The sequence below is a fragment of the Periplaneta americana genome, chromosome 6, assembly GCF_040183065.1.
Source record: "Periplaneta americana isolate PAMFEO1 chromosome 6, P.americana_PAMFEO1_priV1, whole genome shotgun sequence".
NCBI classification, from domain to species: domain Eukaryota; kingdom Metazoa; phylum Arthropoda; class Insecta; order Blattodea; family Blattidae; genus Periplaneta; species Periplaneta americana.
Window position 1 is genome coordinate 38071790 of NC_091122.1, and position 21522 is coordinate 38093311.

Consider the following 21522-nt stretch of genomic DNA (forward strand, 5'->3'; position numbering starts at 1 on the left):
GATACATTCCAACATAACAGATTTGCTTGGTCATGTCTAAATCATTTCAAATTTCACAGTCCATTTCCTACCTCTACTACTCTACTTCATGGGATATCACGTTCTGAAAACACTGATGGTATTGTAATTAAAAAAAGGTTTTGGCAAAAGATCTTTTACAAAATTGTAATAGGGATGGTTACATTTCAAACATTCATGTTAATGTGAATATAACGGGGATGTGCAAAGAAGTATTTTGAAAATCCCGCTATTTCCTGTGCAGGGAGTCGTTTGAAAATCCCGCCATTTTTGTGCATGTGGCGCTCCACTGCTGGAAAAAAGAAGCTTCTTGACAGATTACACTTAGTCCGCCTTTTGAGCCCCTCTCTTCTAATCCACTCCTCTTGGTGGACGGCTAGTAACAGCAACCAATGAGGAAATCATCGATAAAATCCACGATATGATATTGAACGATTGTCGACTAAAAAGTATGCAAAATTAGTAAAATGCAAGTTCAGTGCAACATTTGTTATCACCGGAACGAAAAACACACCCGATGTTAAATTTTGAAAGACTGTCTGCCTCGATTTCAGAAAAATATATCAATGGCCTTGATCTAATAGCACGTATGTGATTTTTTTTTCAAAATTTCCAGGAGAGACATAAAACTGTTTATTATTTATACTTTCTATCTATTTGAACCATTGAAAAGCACAATAATCATTGAAAATGTAATATTCTTACTGATTATTGTGCTTTTCAGTGGTTCAAATAGATAGAAAGTACTGTTCTCCAACCAGGAGATAAACCGTGAAAGGAATATGCTTACTATTGCAATCATCTATTGGTGCGAAGTAGATAGATAACATTAAAGTTGTAACGTCAGTTTAAAAATCATGCGCTCTCCTGCATATGTTATTTCCTGTATGGAGGGATTAAAAGACCAGGAGATTAACAGTGATCTAATTTTGTAACTAATGTAGTATAAAAATGTGTATATCAGTGTTATGGTTTGTGCTTTGAGAGATAGCCAATAGAGATACGAGTACCCAGGTGTGTGACCTTATGACATCTTATGACATCAACATTCATTCACAGCATCACCTCGCTTCGTTTCATTCCCTGGAGACTTTATCGTGGTTGGAGTACAGTATAAATAATAAACAGTTTTTATGTCTCTCCTGAAAATTTTGAAAAAAATCACATAAGTGGTATTAGATCTAAGGCATCGATATTTAAATATGATTTTCTAATGAGTGACCACAAATGAAATCTGGACCCACCACTATGTACCAGAGACAAAAGTAATAGAAGCATTGAAAACACGTCCACCCTTCACGTCCATAGAAAGCAAAGGCTGTTCAATTGGGTGGAAAGTCATGGCGTCAGTGTCCTAGGATTCTACATGGACAATCACGATTGCTTATTAGCAAAGGAGAAAACCATAAATGGAGATTAAACTTAGGGGAGAGTAAGGGTAGTATCGGACATCGGGTAATATCGGACAGTGAGTTTCTTTCATCTCCCACCAGATGATAGTACCTGAATGACATGGTTACGTTTCTGTGATATCGCATACAGAAACGTAACCGTGTCATTCAGGTACTACCACCTGGTGGTAGATGAAAGAAACGCACTGTCCGATATTACCCGATGTCCGATACTACCCTACTTTCCCTTACTATTTAATCTCCTACAGCAATTGAAAAAGGTATGGCCAAAGAAAGTGTTGTTTCATCATGGCATTGCGCCTGATAACACTTTCGCATTCGTGGTTGCTAAATTACACGAACTACTGTTCGAATTCTTGTCGCATCCTCCTATTTGAATTTACTGAAATTTGGTAAAAACATTTACATAAAAATGAAAGAAAATTTTATTCACAAATTAATGGAATTTATTTATGTAAAAGCTATACCGGTAATGTAAATGTGACCACCACCTTCTTTTTCATCCATTAATAATACCGTAGTGTCGTGGTATAAGGTATGCGTCATGCCGGGACTCGCAGTACGGAATAAGCGCTGGTTTTCGATTCATCATGGGGAAGGAATTTTCTCATGAAGTTTCGCCCAGTAGCCTATATAGGATCGGTACTCATCCAGCAATGTGATGAATTTTTTTACCTAACTGTGTACCAAAATCCGGTATCGAAAGTCAGTTGTAATGTTTAAGGGTATTACCGTGCTAACCACACGATACCTCCGAACTTGTTGGATGATCGTTCACCTCTGCTGATGCATGTGGACGTGAGGCCAGCATTATGCATATCGGCCCTGGCCCTTCAAGAGCTGTCTAACTTTGTACACATTCTGAAGAAAATCGTGCGAAATATTCCTGTTTGATTAATTATTGCTCATTCAGTTTTTCAGTATAAGAAGAGAGACGAAAAACCTTTATTTTTCTCGTAGATGAACTTATAGTCAGGGATCGAAAGGATTTTTTCGATGGATATTAGAGTATGCCCCCTTATGATGCAATTCCCAAAATTCTTTGTTCTTATTACATCCAAAATCATACCCAGGAATACATTGTTATGAGGAAGCGAATGAATTCATTTCAATGTTGCCATAGGTCTAGTAGCTTCCTGCCCTGAAGACGAGTATAATGACTGGGAACACCAACTTACATAAAGATAAGGTTTTCAGTGTCATGACTTCGTAATTCTGGTATCACATACTCGTAATCTTGCATCATTATATAGTAAAGCTGTCCTTTAAACTTGAGGAAAGAGCGCAATAATCAACAATACCTTTGAGTTGTTACATTTTGAAACGTTGCCAAAGTTATCGGAGTGAAGCAGTTGAGAATAAACACTTTCCTTGTTAATAAAATAGATTTTGATACATTTTTAGCGATTTAAAGCGTGTTCTGACTTCTACTTCCTCTCCGTGACAATATTAAGATTGTAGTTAGAGTTTCTTCAATTTTTCAGATTATAAGAATAGGCTTATGAAAGCCACCACACTAACTGAAGAGTACAAGAACGTTTAGATTTTTTTGTAAGTTACTCTCTTTATAAGATACGGTACAAGCTTTTCTGTTAATAATATTGGTCCCGATCTACTCACTTCGCCGGTAAAGTGATTCTTTATTTTGTCCACAAATACCTAGATCCCTCTCTGACCGACAGAACTCTTTTTGTTTTCTTCATGCTACGAAAATATACAGATTTTTCCATCAGTGCATTTGCTTCAATAGTTGAGAATAGTTGGTTATTCGATATATTTATCATACATAAAATCCAATATTTTCAGATTAAAGGTTTCCCCTTCATACACAATGGAGGCTTATGTGAGGCATGGAGCTGGATCGGGGCCGTTCTGGAAGTTTAGCAACGAGAAAAATTCAGCCACCACTCGGAATTGAGTACGGGACGTTTCACTTTGTAGCTACTGGCTGTACCAACTGAACTACTCGGCCAAAACTACACAGGATCATAAGAACGTTTCCTATTGCACAAGAATATAATAAGAAATTAATGGGCGATGTGAGGCAAATTGGGAATTTTGTGTGCAAAAGGAACTGAAAAGAGAGCATATTTTGACTGAAGAAAATCTTGATACTGAACTCTGTATCGGGATGGAGTTAGTGCTAAAAGAGGAGGTTTCTTTAAACAACGAGGGAAAAAGTACGTTGGAGATATTATTATACGATTCCTTAATGATCAATATTCTACAGAAATCCCCACGAAGACAGTGCAACCGGCGTTTGTCTGCCGATCGGAATTGCTCTCGAGCGCGGGTTATCCTCGTTTGGGCTGATTACCTGGTTAGGTTTTTCCGAAGTTTTTCCAAAGTGTAAGGTGAATATCAAGTAATTTATGGCAAATCCTCGGCCTCATCTCGCTATCACCACTCCCATCGACGCTAAATAACCTTGTAGTTGATATAGCGTCGTTAAATAGCCAAGTAAAAAAAACTGTACAACCATACATACTCCCGACTATTTCATACAACTGCTGGAATTTGTATTTGAGGACATGATAATACGCCATTTGTGGCCACCGACATCCCCCGATTTTAACGCATTTGAGTGCTTATAATGGTACAGTAAGCGTAGCTTTTAATTAAATTAGATTTTTCTTGGGCCGTTCAATGAGTTATTTTTCTTGCTGTGTGCTGACCGCTCGGTTACCAACATCAACAATATTAATATTTTATCACAGTGGGCCAGTAATTATCAACACAATAACCGTTATAGTTTCAGATAAATTTAATTCGCGCATGTATGTATTGTTGGTCACACAAAAATGAAACAAACTGTTCTTGTAGCTTACAGGAAAATTATTTAATCAAGCGACATTTACAAAAACATAAATGACATTTCATAATACTCCTATCAATGTGTAAGATTCACATGGATAAAATGCATAATGATTTCTTTCTAACAATATCTATATTAGAATTTCGGTAACCTGAATGAAAAAAGTGGAGGCATAAAATGAATTTAGTTGTAAAGCAAATTAGGTTGATGTCTATTTATTCAAGCAAGAGTCATTTAAACATAAATTAAATTTTACTGTGAATTAAAAGGCAGCTGTTAATTTCTATCAGACTGCTAATTTGGTTCATTTTGTACAAATGTCCATTTCTTTTTTGAAAAAATGTACCGTCATTTCCCATAACTTTGGTCCTGAAACACAGCTATGGTCCATTAAAATTTTGTACTCCATAACGTAATACCTCATTTATCTATATTTTTGCTGTACTGTAGTTTGAAATCAAGTCACTGCAGCTATCTACGAACGGTCTATGTTACTTCTACAATGTTAGTACAGTGTTGAGTAGTATCGTGGACCATAGTTGAGTTCTAGGACCATAATTATGGGAAATGACGGTAACATGTTTCTGTTTTCTGTACAGAATTCAGAAACGGATGTGTTTGTCTTTAACGTTTTTTTTGGAACTCGGAGCAGCTGACATGCTTCATGTTATACAGAATCTATAGGATTGTAACAACAGAATCTGTCTGTTTTTTATTCGTTTATAAATTGGTAAATTATATAAAAGAAGACTACCTTTCCATTTTTCATTATGTACTGTGCAAGGTGGAAGTAATGTAAAACAGAACGGAAATCGAAATAACAATTATGCCGTGTCATAGCCATGGTGAATGAATATTTCCCATGCATTAAAACGTTCCGGAATCTTCCTTAAAATACAGAGTAATATTTTGACGTAGAATAGGCTAGAATGTTCCGGAATCTTCCTTAAAACACAGAGTAATATTTTGACGTAGAATAGGCTAGAATGTTCCGGAATCTTCCTTAAATCACAGAGTAATATTTTGACGTAGAATAGGCAAGAATGTTCCGGAATCTTCCTTAAAACACAGAGTAATATTTTGACGTAGAATTGGCTAGAATGTTCCGGAATCTTCCTTAAAATACAGAGTGATATTTTGACGTAGAATAGGCTAGAATGTTCCGGAATCTTCCTTAAAATACAGAGTGATATTTTGACGTAGAATAGGCTAGAATGTTCCGGAATCTTCCTTAAAATACAGAGTAATATTTTGACGTAGAATAGGCTAGAATGTTCCGGAATCTTCCTTAAAATACAGAGTAATATTTTGACGTAGAATTGGCTAGAATGTTCCAGAATCTTCCTTAAAATACAGAGTAATATTTTGACGTAGAATTGGCTAGAATGTTTCGGAATCTTCTTTAAAATACAGAGTAATATTTTGACGTAGAATAGGCTAGAATGTTCTGGAATCTTCCTTAAAATACAGAGTAATATTTTGACGTAGAATAGGCTAGAATGTTCCGGAATCTTCCTTAAAATACAGAGTAATATTTTGACGTAGAATAGGCTAGAATGTTCCGGAATCTTCCTTAAAATACAGAGTAATATTTTGACGTAGAATTGGCTAGAATGTTCCGGAATCTTCCTTAAAATACAGATTAATATTTTGACGTAGAATTGGCTAGAATGTTCCGGAATCTTCTTTAAAATACAGAGTAATATTTTGACGTAGAATAGGCTAGAATGTTCTGGAATCTTCCTTAAAATACAGAGTAATATTTTGACGTAGAATAGGCTAGAATGTTCCGGAATCTTCCTTAAAATACAGAGTAATATTTTGACGTAGAATTGGCTAGAATGTTCCGGAATCTTCCTTAAAATACAGAGTAATATTTTGACGTAGAATTGGCTAGAATGTTCCGGAATCTTCCTTAAAACACAGAGTAATATTTTAACGTAGAATAGCCTACGTATTTCCCTTCACCGATTATGGCATTCATTTCGGGATTCGCGATGTAACAAAAAATATTAGAATTTTATTAAAATGCTTACTGTAACAATGCCAGGAGCCACAGCTGAATGCTAATGTTATTAGTAGATAGGCCATGAACCAAAACTTGTGTGACCACACCCAATGACGTCACGTTCCCTCGCTATGGGCATGAGGGCGCTGAAATTGCTTGTAAAATTAGCCGTGCAGTGCGGCCTCTCTGAGGAATATCTCGGTACCGAGAGCAGCTACAGGCCTTTGTTTGATTTGTAATCGCCAATTCTGCAATATTAAAGTGATAATAGACACGTAACGTACTTTGAGTGAACCACTGTAAAACATTTGTTGTGAGCTGGGACTAATTTCGGAATGTCGCTCTATATGAAAAGAAAATATATTGCATGCCCTTCATTAATCACATCCATTTTTAAACCGAAACAAAATTAAAACATTCAAACCAACACAATTGCAGTTTCATTCCCGAAACTAGGTGACGTATTCTACGTCATGTCCCCTGAAAGAGCGCGGAATTGAAAAAAATAGAGTAATACGTTACTGTTCTTTAGTGGAAAATCAATTAAATTGAACACTCGATGGTTTTTCAAACTAAGCTTTTATATGAAAGTACTTGTACGATGTTGAAAAGTGGAGTAACGGTTAGCGCGTCTGACCGCAAAACCAAGTGGCCCGGGTTCGATTCTCAGTTGGGGCAAGTTACCTGGTTGAGGTTTTTTCCAGGGTTTTTCCTCAATCCAATATGAGCAAATGCTGGGTAACTGTCGGTGCTGGACCCCGGACTAATTTCACGGGCATTATCACCTTCATCTCATTCAGACGCTAAATAACGTAAGATGTTGATAAAGCGTCGTAAAATAACCTACTAAAATAATGAAAATATCTATTGAAAATAGTCTCTTTTTTTACTTTTTCGACTCTCTAATGTGAACAAATTTTATGCACTTAGAACTGAGACATTCCAGACTTTCCGGAACTCATGGAAATCTTAAATAAAATATCCTTTTAGGTTTATTTAGTCCTGTCACCTTCTTTCGGGATTTCCATGGTTTAGTCGTCCGGTAGATTTAGAATTTAAAGCAAATTTGTGTAGTCGATCATTGTTCATCTTATCAACATGTTGAAAACAATTGCATTGTTATTGCTATATATCTTCTACTATGTGAATGAATGAATGTTAGCCATGATGTCCCATGTTGGGCACAGGCCTCCTGTGATGGGGTTAGAACCCCCTCGACAGGGATGGCTTAAGTGTACTGGCTTGGTGAGCCAATCCAGGCGAGCTTGTCATGTATACTACTTTTGTGACATTCCTAATAACCCTGTTCAACTTTAACTAGTCTCAGCACTGTTCTTTGTTCATTTTTTTTCTTGCACTACACACATTATACTGACACTGGCACTTTGACAAACACTGATTGCTGTTTACACTATTTACCTGACACTTTCTCAACACTGACTTTACTATTTACAAAACTTATCTTACACTTTCACTAATACTGACTTTACTATTTACAATATCTTAACACTGATTACGTTATCGATTTACAATGAGCTTCCCTAATTCTTTCCACAAAACTCTGTTCTTTGCTGTTCTCGACCATTGTTTCCCCGCCTCTTTGGTAAATATGTCAGGCCATCTGAGCCGTGGTCTTCCCTGTCCTCTCTTTCCGACGTAGGGGTCCCACATCGTGACTGCATGGGTCCATCTTGTCTGATGTAGTCTCACCACATGTCCCCCCCAGGTCCACTTCGTTGCCGTGGCTCGTTCTGCGGTGTCAGTAGTGTTCGTCAGTCATTCTACCTTTATTTTTTCCACTATTTCGTCGTTTCTTTGGTGGTCTAAATGTGTGAAGTAAAATAAAATAGATATTAAGAAGCTCATTGGGTTAATAAGGAACGTATTCGAGTATCTTAAAAAAATCCTCTCGAAATGACAAGTGATTCTTCGTTTGCATGCATTCGGCATCTCTTGTGTTCCTGCTTTTCCTTAATCAGGCTATTAGGCATTATTTTCTAATGCAAGATAATGCATTCATATTTTTCCTGGCACACTATCAGCACTAAATAAACGCTATATTTATCAATAATTCTCGTTATATGAATCAAACTGCAAAGATAACCCTTTTGCTTACGAAGTCTAAGTGGGTTGTATTACGAACTTTGTCTCGTACTAAGAAATTACGTCACTGAGATAACGTCGTAAGTGTTGATCTGACTAGGAATTACTCATTTCTAGAGAAGTATGGAAAACTGTGAGGGAAATTAGGCAGTGTGAATGAACTTCGTCTGTTTGCATCGCGGTATCGAACCTTGGTCCCCTTGAACGCTCGACGAGATCAACGCGCTCGGTGATTATTTTAACAGAGATGACGTTTGTTTCTGTGTTGAAGCGCCACCTATGAGGGGAGACTGCACATGCCCCGAGAGAGCTAAATATAAGCCGCCAGCAATCATAATACTGTAGTTGCACAGATCTGAACTCGATGACTTGGCTTCGCGTTACAAACTCCCAGTGATTTAACATAGGCTCACTCACAGACATAAGCCCGGTTTCTTCAACCTTTGTTATAATGCACCTAACATAGAGTTAATTAACTGTAAATTAAAAGTACGAATTGCTGTTAAAAATATTGCGTTTCTTCGACTTTACATTTCACATTTTAACATTCTGTTTGTTAACTCTCTGTTAGGACCAGAGATTCTAGAGTTTAACCATAACCTATAACCAAGTATAGGCTCACTCCTGTTTTCTGAACTCTGACAATTGCGATTCTCGCTTGTTTCCGTTGTTTGATTCAGAGAGAGTAGAAGTCTTTCTATTCTCTCAGGTTTGATTTCTGCTTCATTCCTCCTCTGTATCACAATAGCGTGGAGCGGCGTATTGGTATTGCTGTTATGAAATGGAAAACACTGGAACAAAAAGAAATCTTGGGACTAATTTCTCTTCTTTTGAAAGAAACCTTCTGCTGGAAATTATTTCTCAGTATAAACCAATTAATGAGAATAAACAAACAAACGGATCTAAGTTGAAAGCGAAAAGTGAGGGTTGGCAGAAAATAGCCTATACCTTTGTTTGAACTTCTGGTCTGTCAAATCACAGAAATCATCCCCTCTTTTTATGTATTCATGGATATCATTTTCTAAATAATGCAGATATATAAGTTCAGCATCTAACGCACCAGCCATATTGGATACTTCTATGCTAACAGAGAGTTAAATGATTTAACTGCATGAAATTGGGCAGTTAAATTAACATAGGTTTTAACAGCCTGTTAGTACTAACAGTAGTTGAAGAAATGCTTCAACTGTTAAGTTTACAGTTAAAATGGAATAACACACTGTTATAATTTAACAAAGATTGAAGAAACTGGGCCATAATGTTTGCTCCGCAATGGCTGACGAAATATTTGACAGCACCACTGTTATTTCCCTGTTAAAGTGGGTGACACTTTTTGTTGATATGTAGCCTACCTGTAGGCGGAGATAGAACGACTTCCTTGGGGTGACACAATAGGACGATAAAATAAGCAAATTCATAAATACGTATCCTTATCACGAGCATACGAATGCGCCCACACGCATAAAAAAGACAAATACGTGCCTTTTTTGACGAAGGTTTGCACCGCAGCCCAAGGCTTATTGTGATTACCACTTCTTTTTTGTGAATGATATTTGTCACCGGACGGCCGCACTCTTGTGCGAATACAGCACGCTACACCGTGAACTTAACTCGGGCTATTGTAATGCTGTTAATAATATTCGAATAAAAATTATGGCTAAATGAGTTCGAAGTCCAACAACGAAAATTACCCAGTAATTCTGCTTCAGTTGATCGAGGAAAAGTCTCAGAGAAAATTCCAATCAGGGACCTGGTTCCAATCGAGATTTGAATCTGGGCCCCCTTGTTTCACAGTCAGACATGTTAAGGTAGGCGCTCACTTACCGGAAAAAAATTCGTTCGTTGCGTTCGGATTTTTATTATATAGTCCCGTCGCTCTAATTTCCGGCAGCCAATCGCTTTGCAGGTCGGCTACATTTAAACGTGTGCGTCTTGTGATTCGCTTATGAAGACGTTATTCATTTCTTAAGGCTCGATAAATACTTAATATAATCGCCCGCCATTTTGGCTCTTTCGTTGGCGTTCGCAGAAAGCACACGAAGACATTATTTGCCGCTCAATTATTTCCTGAATTACAGTGCGTTTGATTTATTATCATAGGAGCTACGACATGATAATGTTTAACGGTGTGGCAAATAGATTCCTCGTATGGTAGCTCGGGAACGAAAGAACAAAAATGGCGAACGATACTATTATACCTACCTAGACTTTATAGAGCCTTCACTTCCTAAGACGTAAGCAAAGAGGAGGAGTCACGCCGGGAATAACAGCGTCGCGACTTTAGTATCGCTCATTTGTCCGCATTTCCGAATTAATCATCAAATAGTGTTGTAATTTACCGCTAGAGCGCATTATTTCATTGTAGTGTTCTGATTTGAACCTGGAAATAAAATGAATGACTCTGTAACTTAAATAAACTATGAAGAACATACTTGGTAAATTTAGTATTTTCCCAATCTCATCCCTTATGTTCTTTCTCCATATTACATTGTTATAATTCTAATTTTATAAATTATAAAGCTTTTCATACTCTTGTACTTACTAAAATAAGCTTCGCGTCATCCATTTCATTACACCTTCAATATTATCGCGATTGGAGGCCTTGCAATCGATATATTTGTCATGACATTCACTATTTCGATCTTGGACCGTACGGAAATCCGTTTAGAATTCTCAGGCAAGAATTTTGATCGGAATTCAGTCATGCGAACAGAGCCGATAAGGCGATGCTCCATTTAAAATAATGCAAAGAATAGAAATCCGAACGCGCCGTACGGATCCGTTCCGGTAATTGGGCAAATATCTCTCTCTTTTTTTTTTTTTTTGTCAAATTGTCGGTCGGTCTAATATTGCGTAACTCCGTCCAATTATTGGAATGAATGGGCGTGAGTAACATGTTGTTAAATGTTATGTTTTATTTAACGACGCTCGCAACTGCAGAGGTTATATCAGCGTCGTCGGTTGTGCCGGAATTTTGTCCCTCAGGAGTTCTTTTACATGCCAGTAAATCTACTGATATGAGCCTGTCGCATTTAAGCACACTTAAATGCCATCGACCTGGCCCGGGATTGAACCCGCAAACTTTGGGCATAGAAGGCCCGTGAGTAACATGTGACCTTACAAATTAATACGAAACAGCAATGTTCTAGGACGTTCTGTAGAAATTGTACCATAACACGTTATGTTTATAATAGCCTACCTGTATATAAAATACATTATAAAATGGAAATTGGCAAAAACAATTTAGATATGTTTAAAGCCTAAGCATTATTTGTTACAGAAGACTGTCATTGGTCTGTTTAATAGAGGAAAGGGAAGATAAATACATTAAAAACAATAACATTTATTGGCTAACATTTCTGAGTAATTACGGAGTAATGAATGTGTATTCCAGCACGCAATATTTAAGTGCGAGGGAAAACGGCAGTTGCCTGTTCTCACAGCTTTTTAACTAATAATGCTATAAACTCAGTTGAAATGCATTTTTATTTTACGTGAAATGTTTGAAGGCGCATTACAAAAATGGAAATGTTTCATTCAGATATTGTCATGGCTCTTCACAGACCTTCTCAAAGACAATGTGCAGTATATTTCATGTAGGTACGCACAGATTTTCCTTGTGGATAAAATTACTTAGATCACAAATATTTAAATTTTATAATATTATATATTTCGTTTTATTTTTACGTTACTGATCACTAGGCCTGTGACATTGGAGCATGTTTACAGTGAAAAGAAGCCAATTCACTACAGGATATACACAGAGTACGCAAGTATGTGTGTACGGAGACGACACAACGCCGCGGTACAGTTCATTCAAGTATAATACAGGGACATCATTTTATTTTTACTTCAATTTTTATTGTACCTGAGTTTTTTAATGTACTTCACTCCCACCCCTTCTACGAATGAAGTTCAACCGTCTTCCACAGAGATCCAAGTCATAGTAGCCTTACCGTCACAGTACGTTCCAAAAATATGTTCGCGTTTTCCAATGACGAAAGAGCTTTCAATATTGCATCATTTTCGCAAAGGTACTGTCGTCCATTTGCCTACGTCGCATTCCGGTTTTCCCCACCTGCTTCTATTCGCCTCTCTGTAAATGCTAGTGGCTGGGCTGTCTTAGCTCTTTTCTGAGAACATTAATTTCTGTTAGGAATTGGACATATACGTAATATTATACCCATACAACTGTTTAAAATAACTTAAATAACAGGCCTCGTTAAGTAATTAACTGTCATGTGATTTCCCTCCTTTCTACGATCCTGCAACATAATCACTTGGACGGACAATAGATAGAATGTCTGAGTAATTTTATCTTTTCGGATCGAGCAGAAGCGAAGATTGAATTTACAGTACGTAAGGTACTCTTTTATAGAGTAGGTACAGAATTATTTCAACATGAGTTAGGCCTACTAGTACGAAGGACGAAACTGGTAATTGGAATTACATACATTAATCGAAATGAACCGCCACCATTTTGAAAAATGTGTTTAAATATCCATATTATGATTATTTTTCAATTTAGCTTCATTCTCTATAGTGTACGCTAATGTGCTATAGACACTCTAATATACACTGCATAATGAATACGTCCGTATGGACAGCTCAGTTCGTGAGTAAAAACACTCATTGTTAATACTGTGCTGTATTCTGATTAAACAAAAACCTAATGAAAATTATCAAACTTAAAAGCTTGATATTTCATAGTTCACGTAAATGGATGAACTACTTTTCTTCCCTCCTATACCTAGTAAAGTGATTTTTTGTATATTACGCCATCGAACTCCAGTCATGAAAGGGGTTAGCAACCGTTGATTCAAAGGTATAGGCAGGTTAATATCAGAAATGTTAGTAAAAAGAAAATGATGTCCCTGTACAAACTGTCGTGAAGTGTAGTGTGCTCGGGAGATGACTCAAAAGGAAAGAAACACGTCTCGAAACTAGAATATTTAGTTTCACAGTATGGTGCAGTTTGCATTCTAAATAAAATCTGTATTGTAAACTTTGCAATGTCAGTTTTACATCTGCTAAAAACAAGGAATATAATGTTCAAAGGCACGTGAGTACAATGAAACATAAACGGCTGGAACAAGGAAATGTGCAGAACGTTTTTCCAGCGTAAAGAAGGTGATAGAGATGTTCGATAAGAATGATGCAGCTTTTATAGATATGGTTCAATTACTTCTTTGTGACTCAAATATTGAACAACAGTGACATTTTATGGTATCATATTTTGGATTTATTCCTCATCCGATTCAAAGTTTAGAAAAGAGTGGAGTTAAATTGGTGGAACAAATTTCAGTAATGAATAATATTGTGTCTAAACTAAATACCGGTAGTATACAAGACGACGTAGGCAACAAAATCTGAAACAAAAATGAAATATGTATTACAAAAAAATAATGGGTTCAGTTCACTCTGCCAGGTAGCTAATTTTCTATCGGGTGACAGATACACAGTAGATTTATTTATTTATTTTAATAGGTTATTTTACGACGCTTTATCAACAGCTTAGGTTATTTAGCGTCTGAATGAGATGAAGGTGATAATGCCTGTGAAATGAGTCCGGGGTCCAGCATCGAAAGTTACCCAGCATTTGCTCATATTGGGTTGAGGGAAAACCCCGGAAAAAACCTCAACCAAGTAATTGCCCCGACCGGGAATCGAACCCGGGCCACCTGGTTTCGCAGCCAGACGCGCTGACCGTTACTCCACAGGTGTGGACTACACAGTAGATAATTTAGATGTCAAATTGAATGATGTCAAATATTTCACATATGTACCTATCGTTTCGCACCTTTTCTGCATTCAAATCCATACTAGACAGTAGTAGACACTCATTCGCTTTCGAACTTTGGGAATCCATCTTTTTGTTCACTGTAATTACAAACTAAACACGCAATAGGCAATATAACTAAGCCCACGTGTGTTGAATGGAATTTTCAAATAGTTGAAATAAGTTAAATAAAGGTAGAAAGTAATTCAAAGGGATGTGTGTATTATTCTCTTCTGCAGTCTGTACTGTACAAGACGGAGAGGTGCAGCGTACTCTGTGTACCTATATATTCTGGAGTGAGTTGGCTTTCTTTCACCGTAAACATGCTCCAATGTCACAGGCCTACTGATCACAAATTTCTGTCGATTGCTTGTTTGAGCGTGAAATGCCATTTACTAATACACTGTATTTCATATTTGTGAAACGTGTGGTTGAATCGAACAATTTTAATGTTCGCCTACCAGTTCTGTTGAAATATGTTCAAAACGGACATTAATTTGTATCTTGTTCATTTCTATGCAATATTTTGTTTCCGAAAGAAACTGAATGATACGCTATACAGAATGAACCGTAAGTAATGTTATTAACTTCAGGGCTTTTCTATAAGACATTTCAAACAAAACAGCTTAATTCAATTTGGCTTGTGTTTGCTTACTTTTCCAGACAAGAGATGTTTTACATTAAACATTTCATAGCGTGTTTTGGAAAAGCCGTTGATTTAATTCCAAATATGCTCAGTCAATTTAAAAGAGCAGTGTACTGTAATAATAAATGATTGAAATAATTTTAAATATGTAACATTTTAAAATTTATTTTCAGAACGCAACGTTTTTTCGGGCAGCCCAATCCTGCATAGCCCTATGTTTAAATATTGCAGTCGTTCAAAAACATACTAGATCGATATGCTACTAATCACTGGACAAACCGTTAAGACAAGGAAAGAGCTCCAGAAAAACTTTCAATTGTTTGTGCTTTTATCTGTCACCTGTCAAAATATTTGAACGTTTTCTCTAACACAGTGTATACAGTAAAAATCCATTATAACTCGACTGTTGTAGAACATACGTCATCTCCGCGTTATATCGGGAGGTGACCTATAGACATACGGGAGGACGAAAAAATAAGAGTCCCAACGAAATATATTACTGCATTACTATAGGTAAACATTAAATACACACTTTTTCTTATCCAATGGCACCTACTTGATTAAGCATCCCTATCTATGAGCGGCGCGCCTAACTGTAGTGGTTTTTGCTGCTATAGTTATTGCCCTCTTTGCGGCATAGGAGGTGAACTATGCACCACAGCACTGCATGATGATGATGATGATGATGATGATGATGATGATAATGATGATGATGGAGCCATAGTGGAATACCGGTATGAGAAGTGGGAATACCCTACAAAAACCTGCGATCAAGTACCGTCTTCGTTCGCAACAAATTCCACTTGAAACCGCTGGGATTTAAACTTGAATTGCCAACGCTTCTAAGTCTGTAGTGTAGAGTCAAACCGTTTGGTTAACGGTATGCCTCAAACATACACAAATAAACTTACAGTTACACATCTTTAGTTCTATGGAACATTAAATACAAACTACACCCTACATTAAAAATTAAGGACTAAATTACTGTACAGTAGTATATCTATAAATAAACGGAGAAAAAATATGGGAAATGCCTGTTATTATTCGATTGAGAAGATTTTGTCGTCTAGTCTACTGTCAAAAAATCTGAAAGTCAGAATTTATAAAACAGTTATATTACCGGTTGTTCTGTATGGTTGTGAAACTTGGACTCTCACTTTAAGAGAGGAACAGAGATTAAGGATGTTTGAGAATAAGGTTCTTAGGAAAATATTTGGGGCTAAGAGGGATGAAGTTACAGGAGAATGGAGAAAGTTACACAACGCAGAGCTTCACGCATTGTATTCTTCACCTGACATAATTAGAAACATTAAATCCAGACGCTTGAGATGGGCAGGGCATGTAGCACGTATGGGCGAATCCAGAATTGCATATAGAGTGTTAGTTGGGAGGCCAGAGAGAAAAAGACCTTTGGGGAGGCCGAGATGTAGATGGGAAGATAATATTAAAATGGATTTGAGGGAGGTGGGATATGATGGTAGAGACTGGATTAATCTTGCTCAGGATAGGGATCAATGGCGGGCTTATGTGAGGGCGGCAATGAACCTCCGGGATCCTTAAAAGCCAATAAGTAAGTAAGTAAGTATTATTATTATTATTATTATTATTATTATTATTATTATTATTATTATTATTATTATTATTATTATTACATTTTCTTAAGTTCGTTCACATGTATTATAATGAAGTAAAGCCTTGTAATGCAAACAACTCTGAAAATTAACTCACCTGTATCACTGGCATACTTGTGGCATGACATCACAAACGGTCCTGGATCGTTTCCGGAGGCAATAGTCTCGTAAACCATTGAGTGTACGTTTGCCAGCGTTATATAATCTGTGCATACTTATCTCACCGGGCGTGGCCGTTCAACGCCTACAGTGCCTGCTTATAATCAAGAGAATCAGGATGCATTCATATCTACACTTACAGTTATTGTAAGTGTACATTTGTTCGCAATTTAACAATAATGTTTACTGAATTTGCTTTTCCTCCTCCTTCATAGACTGGTATGGGAATTTGCTCTGTGAGTGAGTTGCTAACTACTTTCAAAATTCTTCACACATTGTACTGAAATTCACATAGAACACTCAATTTTTGAGTTTCTGAATTATGAATATTAACGTCTAAGGAACTTATGAGGTAAAGTACCCAAATAAGAGACACTTTTTTTAACTGCTTATAAATGGGGATGGGAATAGACATTTTAAATCTGAATGAGTAGAATACTTACAGCATTTCATCGATTTTTAGAATTGACAATATAAGTTTTAGTCAATTTTTGTTATTACTTTAAATTATATAAAAAAGTAAAACTGGAAAATAATGATGTTTTGGAAAGGGGTTCCAAATAAGAGATACGTGTGTTATTTAAGTTTATTTTTGAACATGGACAAAAATTATCATAATTTGGCTGAAAAATTGAAGCAATATACAGGGTGTTTAAAAATAATTTCAGGTATGTATTTCCCACATGTAGACAATCAAAATAGTTCATTACAACATGTGTCCGGAAATGCCTTATTTCCGAGTTATGGCCTTCACAACATTGAAATTCACCGGAACGTTTTTCTTTCCGCAGGTCGTTGCCGTCAAAGGAGACATTAAGAGGGCACTCTGACAGTTCATTCCGAGGCGAAGGTTACATTCAGTGTGTTGTATAGGCGTTAGACTGTGCGACATGTATTCAAATCAAGAGCTGGCAGAGATACACTTCATGTACGCTAAGGCGGACGGCAATGCTGCGCTGGCTCGTCGTTTGTACCAGGAGAGGTACCCACAGCGACAATGTCCAGATCGGAAGACATTTGTGCGTCTCCATTACCGCCTGTGCGAGTATGGAAAATTTAACTCTCCTGGTTTGGGAAGGGGACGACCAAGATCTACAACTCCAGAAGTACAGGAGGAGATTCTGGAGGCTGTGAACATGACTCCTTCTATCAGCACACGAAGGGTAGCGTTGCAAGTCAATGTTCCTCATACGACAGTCTGGAGACTGTTGAAAGAGTATCAATTGTATCCTTATCATTTGCAACGTGTACAGGCCCTGTCACTAGCAGATTACCCTGCACGAGTTAGGTTCTGTCAGTGGTTCTTGCAGCAGTGTGGTGTAAATCCGAACTTTCCTGCCTTAGTATTATTTACAGATGAAGCACAGTTCACACGAGATAGCATAACAAATTTGCACAATCAGCATGTATGGGCGTATGAAAACCCACGTGCAACTATTCCATCTCATCACCAGGTGCGGTTCTCCCTCAACATGTGGGCCGGTATCATTGGTGATCGATTAGTTGGACCCCATGTACACAAACTTCCTGGAAAACACCATACCTCATGTTTTAGAAGACACTCCACTGATCAATTGTCAACACATTCCTTCTTGCATGATGGCGCTCCTGCACACTTCAGTCGTACGTCTCGCCGGTACTTGGATCGAAGGTTTCCTGATCGATGGATAGGTAGAGGTGGCCCAGTTGATTGGCCTCCATGCTCACCTGATCTGAACCCTCTCGATTTCTACTTGTGGGGCCATTTAAAATCATTGGTTTATTCGTCTCCGGTGCCTGATTTGGAATCCCTTCGGAATCGAATTGTGGCATGTTCTGAGGACATACGCAATACTCCTGGAGTTTGGGATCGTGTTCGCAGGTCAATGAGACATCGATGTGAGGTCTGTATTCAAGCAGGAGGTGGACATTTTGAACATCTTCTGTAATGACAACGACCTGCGGAAAGAAAAACGTTCCGGTGAATTTCAATGTTGTGAAGGCCATAACTCGGAAATGAAGCATTTCCGGACACATGTTGTAATGAACTATTTTGATTGTCTACATGTGGGAAATATATACCTGAAATTATGCCCCGTATTTTAAACACCCTATATAACATTGTGAAATCATGTAGATACTTTAATAAATTCAGGAACATTTTAAAATTGAAGGGGTCAATGCAACAGTGGTCTAATTCCTCTCAACAGAAATTCTGTTGTTTCTTTGGCATTTTTTAAGTGAAATTAAGATGGTTGACGAAAACAACACAAAGTCGGTCAAATCGGACATGAACGTACTAATCTTATTTCGGCTACTATTGCTAACGTTAATATTTTGCTAGAGAAAGAAAAATGATAGAATATTAAACTTCGATCTCCATATTTTAATTTTAAGTTGATTGCACTTAGTTTGCCGACCCCATTAATTGACACAATTCTTATTTCGGTGTAGTGAGCAAGTACCTTACGTTAACTGCTGTTCACTTCCTCAACAAAAACCACTAAAAAGTTCAAAGTGTGACAAATTACTTTGCTTGCTCTCAGCTTCGTTGCTTACTTTCAACTGAGGTTAGACAAAGAACACAATGCCTTAGAAGCCCTAACATTGATTTACCATAGTTGTCGAGAGATGGCAAATTATACGGGAGAAGTTAACAATGTATCTCTTATTAGGGCCCTGTCTCTTATTTGGGTACTTTACCTTATGCAACGTTAGTCACGATAACATTCTCTCACTCCGCCTAGATTTCTGGTGAAAAAAAAAAATATATATATACAGTATATGAAGGGTTCAGAACCATAGTGGGCCAAGCGCCATTTACTAAACCGTAGAAAACAAGGGTTAAAATGAAGTTATTACCATAATTCAATGGAAACTTGTAGCAAGTAATATAAAGTATACACATTAAAACTAAATGATATGTCAATCTTTATTAAACTATGGTATTCACTTAACTTTAACCCTTGCTTTCTCCGTTTTTAATAAATGGTGCTTGGCCCACTATGGTTCTGAAGCCTTCATATTATGTACAATACCCGCCACGGTGGTCTAGTGGCTAGAACGTTGGACTTATAAAATCCTGCGAACTACTTCGATCCCCGGCGTACGCCCGATTTATAACTTGTGTTGGCTAAGCCGTGGTCCTGGTAAAAATTTTGGTCTGTATTTTGGTACGTACAGTTGATTTTTGGTACAATCTGTACTTTTTTATTTTATAATATGAAAACTGAGAATTTTACTAATGTTTTATGAGCTACCAATTTAAATTACTGGCAGCAATAGCTTGATTATGTCAATGATGAACAATGATATTTAATCAACTTAAATTTAAATCTAATAATTCATTGGGATCATAAATTAATGCTTTTAAATTGAATTCTTTCCTTTCCATCAATGCTCTCCTTTACTGTTATCCAGAAAATAGATTTCTATTATTGATGCGATGATTTAATGAATCGAAGTCACCATCAGACAATAATGGATATATTATGTAAAACTATCATATTACTGTAAATGTATAAAAGGAACAGCAATAAAAATAATGTTAGTTTTCTGTTATGTATTTTTCTCAGAATTTGTAAATTTCGTGAGCGGATGCAAAAGATTGGTAAATTTGGTACATTAAGTAAACAAAAAAGTACAGTTTGGTACAATTTTCTGTGGGCTTTGGTACATTTTATTTTTGGTCAGTGGCAACACTGGACCACCCTAGTATGATGCAAACCGGACAACGACTCTGTCGGTAAATTAGTCTACATAACTGGCTTCATATGAGAGAATGACTAACAGTACAGGCCATTAGTTAGAAAAAAGTAAAGATATCTCCGTCATGAAGGCACTTGGGTGGCGGGAGGCATGGAAGTAGAGCCCCATACTTTCCTTGACCTCTGCACTAATGAGATGGTGTGGTCAGTAACAGGCTCCGACCGCCTTAAACCCAAGGAAAGACCTGGTACTCAATTTGATAGGAGGCTGGGAGAACCTTGGGGCCGTTCTGGAAGTTTGACAACGAGAAAATCCCGTCACCACCTGGCATCGAACCCCGGACATTCCAGTCCGTAGCCAGCTGATTTGTCAGTAAGAAATACCTCTTTGGTGAAGCGGCATTTCACAATTAGTATACAGTGCCGTCTCCCCGTTTTACAACGCTTCTCGATGTACAATCTAGTCTTATTCATCGTTATAGCACAGTCTAGTATATACAGTCACGAAGCTTGAATTGTGAGGGTGCTAGGAACAATAGACTGTGCCAGTACTATTTCGCATGAGGCGATATTAGAGATCCTAGTGGTTAGCAACTATCTATGGATGCATATTTACTACGTATTGAGCTTCGTGACTGTATATACTAGACGGTGGTTATAGCTCACTGATGTAACACACACAACTGACTACATTTTCGGCAGTCCTAAAAATTCTATTTTTGACGATGGAAGTGTAAATTTATATCTTTCACACACAAAGAAACCCTCCTGTTTTGTATACTTAGTGGTCTTAAGCTGCGACGATTGTGCCGTTATAGAGTATTACCACAGTCTAGTATATACAGTCAAATATGCATTCATAGATAGTTGCTAACCACTAGGATCGCTACTATCGCCTCATTACAGACAATGCGAAATAGTACCTGCACAGTCTATTGTTCCTAGTACCCTCTTAAACTCAAGCTTCGTGACTGTATATACTAGACTGTGGTATTACTCTAAGTATCTATTGCATGACGACATTCTCTGCTCAGTTGAAAGGAATAAATTCAATCGGTCCAATTTTTATGAAATATTGTATTATTATTATTATTATTATTATTATTATTATTATTATTATTATTATTATCCATTTTGAATCTTGCATACACTACTTTTAACGCTTGAATATAAGTAATTGATTAACTAGCGGACTTACTCGTGTTAATTATGTAAGTCTGTGCGGCTTACAGCTGTTTCGGTGCTTCATCACACCATCCTCAGAG